Here is a 12,155-nt window from a genome sequence, read left to right as displayed (position 1 = left end):
AATAAAGTGAAATGCAGAAACCACAATTTAAATGAGACTTAATCCTCAATAGGTTGATATTTTGGCACAGATACTCATGCTGCCTTGACTTCTGTTTTATCTTCATGGTGACTGTCTCCAAATAACAGAAGAAGGGAGACAGACTAGGGAGGCTATGCTTTATTCAGCAGCATTTATTTATAGCATTAACTATATATCTTAAACTGTTTGGGATTGTCCCGTTTCAGACTTTCTTCTTCTAATCTACTAGAAAATAGTCTAGTGGGAGTCTTTTAATATTATCCTTTTGCCTGTAGCTCTCTGATTTTGATTATGCATCGCATCGCGGGTGAAATTTGGGTTAAAGATAATTGTAAATATGGTATTGATATTAAATGATGTTTTCCCAACATTGCAATAATGCTTGTTTTGTTTGCTGGAGAGTTTATTACTTTTTGATCAATAGCATGTGAGATTTGTGAGGGAAATTAGCATAGTGAATAACAATTAGGAGAAAAATCAATGGCATTCAGACAAATAAGTGACTTGAAAAAGTCCCATAGGCACACATACACTCACACAGATTCTTTAAAGTGTAATACATCTCATTTCAAATTCTAGAAGAGGAGAGAGCTATTTGGACCAGAACTGAAACTGATGGCAGTATAATTGAACTACTGTGGGGCTATTTGTTGCTATTTAGTGTTTCTAATAGGTTGAATGTATGACTGCTTCATTCACTGGCTCCGCAAACTTCCTTCGGACTTCTGTCATGGTTTTTTCTGTAGCCCGTACCAGTCTGCTTTGTTGAGGTTACCCACACCATGTCGTTTTTGTGTCACTTAATATGCTTGCCTTTCCCCTCCACGTAGTAAGTTCCAGCTGCCTTACAAGAACCAGGAGGGCTTCAAATGAGATAAGCCATGGAAAAAAGTTCAACATAAACAGATATAAGTTATTCCTCAAAAAAGACTGAAGCTGTGCAGCTCTGCCACAGCATGTCACAGATCCTAAAAAGTTCACATGGGCTCCAAAAGCTTCCAGATTACATAATGAAGGAAAAATCCGTCTAGGACCACTAAACACAATAAAATCCTCCTGGCTCAGGAAGCCCGCGTTCTGGACATGATCAGGAGCTTAAAGAGTATTTTGGTTCTCTAGAACCGGCATCCCTGTGTGCCTTGCCCACTTCTGGTGCTTTTCCCTGAACCCCTTCCTGATAGTCCCATGTCCCAGTGAGTGTTTTTATGCCTTTTTTTTTTTTTTTTTTTGAACTTACTTCTTCCTCTCCTGTTCTAGAGGTGATAACAGGAAGACTGATGTGAGAAGGGAAATGTGTTCATTTTGGTGCCATGATTTAGTGTCTCTTATTCTTGTGGCTTCTTCTACCATATGGGCAACTATACCCATCTGTAATGGGAAGGATGGTTGAGCCCAGGAAGAAGCAGGATGGCAGGAGACTCAAGGCAGCATCTGTGGGAAGCAGAAGTGCTTGTATGTGCTGACGTGGTCTTTCCATACTTGGTGAGGTCTTGGGGTTGAGGGCTGCACAGAAGTGGCTGTGGGTTTCTTTACAGTAATGCCAAGCAGGTGAAATATCGATGTGGAAAGACTTAGAGAAAGATCAAAAGCAGTTGTCTTCTGGCTCTGAACATAAGCTAGAAGAGTGGCGTTTTATCTTTGGACCTTGAATACTACAGGAGAATTTGGGCTTCTTGACTTGGAGAGCCAACAGTGCTACTTTACAGTGAAATGAAGAATCCAGTCCACAGTCATCCCTACTGTGGTGATGTGTGGCATGAAGTCCTGCAGAAAGCAGCTGAGAGAAAGCTGAAGGCGGTCAGAGGGATCTAACAGGAGTTCTTGAGTCACAAAAAAAGCTGGAGGGGAGTGGGTGCAAAAGAAGAGAAGGCAAGTCTGTGAATAGTAAGCTTGGTTTTTAATCGGGTGTTCTCGGAGGCTAAGTGTCTTTGTGTTTGGATGATGATGTGCTGAATTGGACTGACCGAGGCTCTCAGGGATGCAGCTGTGTCCGTTACTGGAAGAGTCAACCATGAGAAAATAGGTGAAGCTCACCGGTTTGATTAGCTTAAACTCCCGAATAGTTACTGCTTGGGTGAAACGAATTTCATTCTCTGCTGCCTTGAACCAAATTCATAATTGTGGCAACTTTAGCACGTCTTTCACATAGTCCTCTCTTATCACCCAACATGTCTCTTGTTGGCTAAGAGGAAACTGATTCTGTGCAGACAGCTGGGACTAGGAGCCTCCCATTTTTCTTTTTTTGGATTGAGAGTCGTTTGCATGCACGCTACATATATCTGAGCACACTCCTCTCCTGAAGTCCTGTTCAGGAATCAATGTTTAGAATAATGGCTCTGCCTTCCTCTGAATTGAGCTGGTTAATAACTATTGCTGGGGAAATCAATCAGCTCTATGATATCTTATTACTTACGCTAATTTAATCACAAGGAATGGGTCATTGCTTCAGTTCAGAGGGCAAAATGAGTGTGTGTGGATATGAGAGCGTATAGAGAAACAAGCAGAGGAGGGAGACTTCATGAACTGGCACACGAGAGGTAGAAATGGCATGGACTTTCCCCAGGCTGTAGGATGGATGGTAGAGAGAAAACTCCCATCCACTCTCTATAGTTCCTGGTAATCTATAGGTTATAGGTCTGTTTTTAATGTTGTTTTCATGTTCCAAAGAATCTAACGGGTGGAGATAAATCAGAGCTTTTCTTTTTTTCCCCTCTCTCCGTTTTCTCTGTGTAGACATAGGCTAAAAGAGGAGGGTCATCAAGAGAGACAAACAGAACAGATGTGCGACTTCCATCAAGGACCTCTGAACCAATTTCAAGTTCTTGCACACGCAAGAAAAAGGTAAATGCAAGGGAACTGTTCATGTGTTGAGTGCGTAATAATTAGAAAGAAGGAAACAGCATGTAAATAGGATGTCTGAAGAAATAAGCTTCATTTACAAAATGTGCAGACTCAGCCTGGCAAAGATTGTCAGCACATTTTCAAGCTCTAGTCTAAATTCTGTTTCCTTTCCTATATAACTGATGATGCCGGTGGGCCAATGCTAATGGTATGAGCTTCAACAAGGCCAAGTGCCGGGTCCTGGACTTGGGCCACAACAACCCCATGCATCGCTACAGGCTTGGGGCAGTGTGGCTGGGGAGCTGCCTGGCAGAAAAGGACCTGGGGGTTCTAATTGACAAGCGGCTGAACATGGGCCAGCAGTGTGCCCAGGTGGCCAAGAAAGCCAATGCCATCCTGGCTTGTATTAGAAATAGTGTGACCAGCAGAAGGAGGGAGGTGATTGTCCCCCTGTACTCAGCACTGGTGAGGCCACACCTGGAGTATTGTGTCCAGTTCTGGGGACCTCAATGCGAGAGAGATGTCGAGGTGCTGGAGCGAGTGCAGAGGAGGGCAACGAAGCTGGTGAAGGGCCTGGAGAATAAATCTCATGAGGAGGGATTGAAGGAGCTGGGACTGTTTAGTTTGAGGAAGAGGAGGCTGAGGGGAGACCTCATCGCTCTCTACAACTGCTTGAAAGGCCATTGTAGAGAGGTTGGTGCTGGTCTCTTCTCCCAGGTAATTAGTGATAGAACAAGAGGGAATGGCTTCAAGCTGCAACAGGGTAGGTTTAGGATGGACATTAGGAAAAAATTCTTCACAGAAAGAGCGGTCAGACACTGGAATAGGCTGCCCAGGGAGGTGGTGGAGTCGCCGTCCCTGGATGTGTTTAAGACTCGTTTAGATGTGGTGTTAAGGGATATGGTGTAAGGGAGAACTTTGTAGAGTGGAGATGATGGTTGGACTCGATGATCCCAAGGGTCTTTTCCAACCTAAATGATTCTGTGATTCGATTCTATGATTCTATGCTAAGTAAAACCTTGCCTATATCCTCTTGTTCCTAGTGGAGACTACTATTTTTGTCTGTCACTACGGAAAGTAGATTAAAATCAATTTCTACACACTGAACTGTATCTCTACTGTAAAACTTTTTCTCAAAAGAAGTCTTTCATTTTGGGGGAAAAAAAAAAAAAGAAGGAAGTATCTGTTTTCTAGTATAACCAAGTGCTGAGTTCCAGTAGCTAAACAAAAGCCAAATATATTAAGTGTAGCTGTGTAGAAAGTCGTGTGTCTCCATGATTTTTGTATAGATACTTCTTTCAGGTAGCCCGAGTTTTCGCAACTGTAGATTTTACTCATCTCCTGTTGGGTTTGTATGGTTTCCCCTCCAGTATGAGGATGTAGAGAAGACTGTTTACAAACTCTCAGAAAGATAACACCTCTTCAGGAGCAAAACCTTTCCGATATTCCAGTATATTGTAAAAAGCAGTCCATGTTGGAGGAAAGGTATGTTGCATTTAGCAAAGTCTTAAATAGAATATTGTTTTGTGGTGACAAAACCAGAAGTGTTTTTAAACGTCCTGGTTAATGATGCTTAATCCATAAGGAATTACTTTCTCTGAAATAGTGGACTTGCTTTCAGTGTTAGTCCCTTTCAAAGGGGAAGAAGAGAATCGAAAACTGACCCATCATGTTATAAATGCATGTCAGACTGTTGCTGAATCTCTCCATGCAAACAGCACCACTTTCCTGACAAATAGATCTTGGACGCTGTTAAAAAAATAGAAAGCACTAGTGCTAACTGCTGCTCTAACGTTATCTAATTCACTTTATTAACTAGGTAATGAACTAAAGCGATCATGGTCTAATTGAAATAAGTAAGTACATTAAAACTGTGAATTTAAAGTAACTGCATTTTGATGGTTTGGGGTTATTCATATTGCTTCAAAATGTTATTTTTAATCCAAACACTGCTGGACACATCTTCTTGTGCCCCAGGGATAGTACTAAGTATGTTATTGGCCTCTATTTTTGTACCCCATTTACTTCACATTCACGCTGCGTCCAGATGATTTTTCTCCTAGCAAGATTCTGATAACTTAAAAAGAAAAACCAATAAAAGAACAGGGGAAATGTCGAATAACATTAAAATAAGTACAAAAAGTTAGGTTTCTAGTGTTAGGTATCTCTGAAGTGCCTTTGAACGTCAAAAGATTTTCAGAAATGCTCACATTTAGCCAAGCTCAGCTTCTAATGAATTTGATAGGGATTCTACTTAGGAACGATTTGACTGATGCAGAGCTATTTTGAAATGTCTGCCCTGAGCTTATTTTTCATCAGCTGCAGCATTTGATGCAATAATACTAAATGCATTTTAGCAAAGGTTTGCTCTGGTGACGCAGGACTCCTCAATAAAAGAGTTGTCTTGTTTTGTCCATCCAACACACTGGTGGTCCTTCAGTGCTCTGTTGCTCTTGTGCATTTGCTGCATCCTGTTGCTTGGGGATTCCACGTTAACTCCAGGTTTGCTCTGGTTGTTTCTTTGTGTTAGGCAGCCAAAAAGTATATTAACTTTGCTCTTCCAGGGGGTCGATTTCTACAGTTGCTACAGAGATGCTTTTTCATCAACAACAGGGGGGTTCTGAGTGGGAGAAGTCTGCTTTCAAGACGGTCTTTATGAGGCTGTATTCTTAACTGTGACTTGGAACTTTCTCTCTTGAGGTTTCTTTTTCTCTCCTGACAAGATTACGTGGCTTTATTTCAGCCCCTTCGTAGTCAGTGATCAGTTAGCTGGGCAGGTAGGAGTAATAACCTCTCTTCTTTTATATGTTTTTTCATCCAAATGTGCCATTCTACTCAGAGCAAGATGTGCAAGCACTCATAGTAGGGAGATGTTTTCATTGGCAAAGGTAGAAAGCTAGAGAAGCTCTAACTGTTCTAGGTTTACACCCGTTTAAACAGAGATACAACTTATGCCTCTACATAGTTATGGCTACAAAGATAAGTGAGTGCTGGCTTTAGCCCACGGCTATTGTCTGTGTTGGCCTCCTGTTTCTGTGGGAGGAGCAGTTTCAGGGCACAAGTCAAGATTTCTGCGGTCCAAAGGATGCTTAACCTGTAAGGTGAAGGAGTAAATCTTCACACTATGCAAGTTGATTAATCTTGGGTTTAATTTCTCTTTTTCTCTTTTGGCTGATAAAGTGGGCAGCCCTGTGTTTGTCAGTTTGCAGATATCACAAAAGGTGCATAACTGAGTGCTTAAAAACAACCCAAACAACCCCCAAACAAGACAACAGACACCCTGGAATAAATATATTACTTTTGTGTGAAGCAAGAACATAAAATTACACTCAAAGGAAAGCCCTTAGAGTGTAACCTGCTACACTCCTGAAATACTCTAATGCCTCTATTAAATTTATTAATAAGAGCTGTGAGATCTTAACAGGATTGCTGGCACTGCCGTTCTGCTCTGTTGCTTTACAGTTTGGGGAAAAGATTAATAATGGCGATGATTAATTGTAGGGCAGGGGCCCATGGAAGTTTGGGGGCAGAGAAAGAGGTTTCTTTTAATTTTATTTTTTTTTTTAATTCTAATTAATTCTGTATCACCTGTTGTATAACAGGCTCCTGATATCAGCAGTGTCAGAAATCAGGGCCTGATCCTACTTCCCACTGAAATCGATGGGAGTTTTGTCATTGATGGAGCAGCTGAGCAAGTAACTTGCAAGAATTCATTTATTCAACAAATCTGGCTGCTGCTTCTGCTTATCTCTATTGATTGTACTCATGTCCAATCAGGTTTGCAGCATTAGCCGCATTACCTTACAATAACAGGGTAATTCACTTGGGGCATGTTCTTACCAAGTCCTAGAATCCGCACAAAGATAAACAAAAGATTTATCCCATGCAAAGATGCCTTCAGTTTTTTTCAGGGGCAGCTGCCTCTTTTCTTAGTCGTGTATCTCAAGGAACTGTATTCCCTTTTTGGAGTTGGCAAACTAAAACCAGAAAGGTGAAGTGACTCGAGGAAGTTTAGCTAGTACACTGGAAAGATGATGCAGCAACAAATATAAACTTTGGGCTATAAACTAAATCCAAAGCCTAGTTTTGGATTTCGGTTCTGCCACCTTCTGAGTGTAAGTCTGTCATCCGTCAAATGAAAAGGTAGAACATCTGTGATTATAATTCTGGTTTGTAAATAAACCATCAAAGGGAACCTTTTGCAGGAGCGATTCTGCGAAGCTTAGCACAACACATCCTGTTGCTTCAGACTCTTGCCTGGTCTGTGGGCCTGAAATCCTTGATTACTATTGCTTGTTTTTCTTTTTCCCTTTCGGTTTTGCTGACAACCTGAAGCTTTTGTTTTCTGAATTCCTTCTCCGCTTTCTATGACTTATGATCACAGGAGATAGAGCAACTTGGTTATTAACCAGTTGTTTTCCTTGCACTGCAAATGCAATGTAAATATTGATCTCTTGGCCGCTTTTTTTTTTTCTTCATAATGTCATTCAAATTTTCCTCTGTTTAAGGTTCATTGTATGCCCAGGCAAATTGTATGCTGGATTGTTGGGGTCATCTCTCTGGACTTTAGTGGAGGGTGGTGATGGTGGAGCCAGGCTCCTGACGTGCCTAAAGAAATCCAGAGCTCCTCCCAGGTGATAGAGTTTGGTTCCATAGCAGTAACTGGTCTGGAGAACTAGAGGAGCCACCTGCGGGTACATTGAATATATGAAGTGGCAAGAAAGCAAGCAGTATAGACATGCAATATGTCCCTTGACAGCATCAGGTAGGTATTAGGTCTTGGCTGTTTGGTTATCTTGGTTGCTGGATTATCCTCTGGACAGTCAGCTTTTAGAGCAAGCCTGGGTCTGGTCCAGTTTACTGCTGCGCTTCCCATGAGAGGGAGGGAGGAGGAGCTGGTCACTGCTGCTGAGATAACTCAACACCTCTTCTTCTTTCTGACAGTTTCCCTTCAGGGTCAGACCTTTCCTGGGTACCAAAATAATCTTCCCTGTAACTCTGTGTTGGGAAGAACTTGCTCTGTTGAACAGCAAAGCAATAGACTCTGCTTTGCTATTTTCCTGTATTGACATCAAACCTTTTACTTTTTATACAAAGTTTACTTTTGCTGATACTGCTATAATTTCTTCTCTTTCAACCACATCCTCTATTTTTTCTTTTCTTTTTTTTCTTTTTTTTTTTTTTTTGTTATTTGAAGACAAGCAGAGCTAAGACACAATTTAGGACCAGTCAAACCTCTGTGGCTTTCTTTTGCTTAAAGAAACCGAGCACGAGATTCTGTGCAAACAGCTTTCTATTTATGTGTATGAACTACTTTATGGAGACCTCGAATCCTGCAAAGAGCACTGTCTATAACCTAGTGAAGGAGAGGGTTTCTGCAGAGGGCTGAGCTTATAAATAGAGTTGACAGGCTTGCCTGCATTAGAAAACCATACTGCTTTAAACATACTGTTACAGTTTCAATTCCTGAATCCTCTACAGGTATGGGTATATAAGTTTGATTTCTAAAAATGTGTTTAATTCTGTATTCATAGTGACATAATTACACTGGAGAAAATAATCTTTATACAAGTATAACTGAGTCTTCATTAAAATTTTAATCAGTATAACTTAACTGGTTTTAAAAAAATATATGAAAAAGCACAGACTTGAATATGGTATCCTGAGTCAATGTTTTTATCAGTAAAATCTAAATATGCATAAATGAGACTGAATACCAACAGTGCATTTCACAGTTAATTTCCGAATGTATTAGATTTCAGTATAGTAAAAGCAGTTTTTCAATAGGTTTTAGAAACAGAAGTTGATTAATTTTCACTTTCCTAAGTGTTTGTTCCATAATTTAATCAAGTTTATTGCTTTGCTTTAAGAAGTATTCCAATGGCTCCAGGTACTTTTTGGTTTATTTAGTCCCCCGAATAGATACGGTAGGGCACAGTCTTTGCTGTTGTTAAATAAATGGAGTGGTGACTTTGCCTGCCTAATTTAGCGTTCCTCAAAGTGCATGTTCTTCTAGTAAGAGGGCTGTTGGGGAGACTACCCAAGTGATTGTTGCCCCCCTGCGTGTTTGCACACAGAATAATTAGTGGGCTTGTGAAACGCTTCCTTGAAATGAAGTCTGCTTTCATATGGCATTTGCTCGTAGGAAATCCCACTACTGAAAAATCTGGTCAACGGAATTCAAGTTTCAAAAGACTTTGGACTCTTCATGAAGCCAAGAATTGAACATTGAAATGGAATTTGGAAAGAGAGGTTAAGCTAAGTTTGTTTCCCTGTCAGCTGGTTCCTTGAGTCACTTCTCTGTTATCAGCAGAATAACGTATGGAAGACGTCCTGTGAATGGGAGCCCTTCATTTCTACTGGGGATTGCCGTGTTGTACTGCTCTGTCAAGTGTCCAGATGTTACTGACTTCACAAAGCAGCACAGATGGAAACAAATGACAGCTCCCCTTTCTGCCTTGTGCTCTTGCAGAAGTTTGTCAGATAAGCAATAGGTAACTGGAACACATTGGCAAGGGGGGAATAATCATAAATTATAGATTAATTGTCCTCACAAATAGCAGCCAATCACTGGTGAAATGGGTGACTTTTTATTCCTCAAGTTGTCACTTAGTATATTTTTCGCATTTTTTGCATGAATTGTGGCAGAAGTGTCTTTTCAGAATTGATCTACACATGTAGTGTGTGGACAGAAAGATGAATATGTCTCAAGAGATTTCTCGATGAAGGGCCTTGGGTCAGGCTGACGGAGGACGGATGGGATCGGCTCTAGCGCACAGAGCTGAAATTGTGCAAGGTAGCCTGAAGGAAGTTCTGAACTTCTTTTGACTTAGTAGAAACCGAATCCCCAGCAAATTTAGGCTACTCTTCAAAATACTCACTGAAATTAATAGGAAGAATATACACCAGGGGGAAGATATACTTTCCCCTTCTTTATTTTACATATATTTCAAAAGTTATTCTCTCTCTCCATTCTCCCCTATTGGTTTCATGTCATAAATTTTATTTGAGGGAACCAGAATGCTAAGATGAATGTTGCTGGGGAGGGAGCGCTAGTATTACCCTTAAATTTTATGCACCAATTACGAGCGCATCTACAATAAGGAGCGAGGAGAGAGAGGTAGTAGACTGGAAGACCAGAACTGCTTTTGGATCAATAGATGAGCTGACATGGAGGCTTGGGGACTGATAGAAGTAGTGGAAAGGATAGACATATTTGGCAGATTTCTGAAGACATTCAATAGCGACACCGAGATGGAGCTGATAAATCAATAGCTCTTTGGGCAGATTAGATTGATATTTTAAATGTATATGGAACTGTCCTAGCCAGGAAGACTGAACAACCACTGAAGGAACAGATAAGCAGAAAAACGTTAATTTGTATTTCTGTATCATTTTAGTGTGGTTTTTAAAGGAACTGCGTGGAACGCCAAGCTGTTTCCTTTTTTGCAGCTGGGAGGTTGGATCAGATGTAAGCTTGAATTGTGCTCTTACTCTGGAATTCCTCAGGCTGGGGTGGGTTAAGTTAGCAATAATGAATAAATTATTGTTGTAGTGAAAAAACATTTAACACAGAGGTGGTCAATTAGCAGCAGTACGGGACTGGGACAATTGTGCAATACTACTGGGCTGGAGTGGAAGTTCGCCCAGTCCCGCCACGTATGTTGTCTGTGTGTGGGTGTCAGGAGCATAAGGATGTAAAGGAAGGCATTATGGCAGGACCTTCAAAGCGCGCCATCAACAAGACTTAGAATCTAAAATACGCCTTACTGAAGACAAGGGGAGTTTTGTCAATGATTTCAATGGGAGCAAAACTGGCCCTTTGTACTACTTTTGACCAATCAGGCTGTCTCCTCGTGCTATCAGCTGTCATAAATCAGAGACAAAAAGTTATGAAGTGGTTTTAATCGTCCTGGCGTTCCTGGGGTGATTTGCAGCTTCTGCTGTGTGCTGATCAGTGTTCGGCTCTCCCACTGTGTCCCTCCATCTTCCCTGAAAACCTACTAGAAGTTCAACTTGAAAGGGTTTGTGTTTTTTTTTTTTTTTTTGTGAGCGATACTGTTGTTGTGTTCACCAGATGTTGTGAAGATAAATTAAAAGAGAGCTTGTACTAATGGAATTTCCTAGAAGTTTACAAGTGAATTATTATGGTTGGAAAACTTAGGCTATTTAATATATATTTCCATAGAGGCATGAGGGGAGGGCTGCACTGAATAAAGTAAACGTATAATGATGAGAGGAGAAGGATGTCCTTGCTTTACCTTGCCTTATTTTGAACTTGATGGAAACTGGATAAGCCCAAAGATAGATCAGTTGTTCATCTGTCCAGATTACATTAGCCAAAGTGATCTGTCTGGTACCATTTCCCTTTCCAAGACTCACTGGCCTGGCCTGGCCTGTTCAGCAAGGATCTGTTACATGCTAAAATATTTTTAGAATAATTTTATTTAAAGAAAAAAAAGATTGCTAGGAGGAAACCAATTCCATGACAACTAGGTTAGAGAGATCTTGTATTTAACTGCAAATACCACGTTATTATATTTGCATGCAAATAGATGCCAGGTAACTGTGTCAGATGAAGAGAATGTTTCAAAGTCATTTGCTTTCTGGAAAATAGAATAGCTCGGCAGGACTTGGAAGGCTCCTAACTTGAGATGTGTTACCTACAGCATTGATAATGTTGGTCTTTGCAAGTTTATAACCCCTCAAAGTTACCCTGAAAGATGGCTGCCTCTCTGCAAGGCCTTTTGCTGATTAATGTTAAATTGCAGTATTGTGTAATTAAAAGGAATGGGGAAATGAGGCCTGGCAGTGTAGGTCTACAAAAAGGGCGTATGGGGCTGACAGAATGGATTTCTTTACTTGAGAAAGCAGCGCGTTAGTAAAGAAACTGGAATATCACTTTCTCCACTAGGTATTTGTGGTTGGACACTTGATCTTCCTCCTTCTGACACAAATACTTGCTTCTACTTACGTCTACCGTGATTGCTCAAATCATGATCATATACTAGTATAAGGCAGGGCTTAGGACCGACTGATTACATGCCTAAGTTATTCTCCAGGTCCCCTCAAAACTGGCGAGGTTGGACAGGCTGTGCTGGCTCTGGTTTTGTTGGGTTATAGACCCTCTCTCTGCAGTTGGCAGAAGGTCTGCTCTTGTGCTCATAGAGGTCTGGGTGGAGGCTCAAGTGGCTCTTACCTGTAAACTAGATGACCTTCAGTGCTATGTAATGGGTCCTCTTTGGGCTCCCCATGGCTGAAGTAATGGAGCTCTGTCGTAGCTCACACCCAAA

This window comes from Chroicocephalus ridibundus, chromosome 12 (genome assembly GCF_963924245.1).
Source record: "Chroicocephalus ridibundus chromosome 12, bChrRid1.1, whole genome shotgun sequence".
NCBI classification, from domain to species: Eukaryota; Metazoa; Chordata; class Aves; order Charadriiformes; family Laridae; genus Chroicocephalus; species Chroicocephalus ridibundus.
This window is presented reverse-complemented; position numbering follows the sequence as displayed.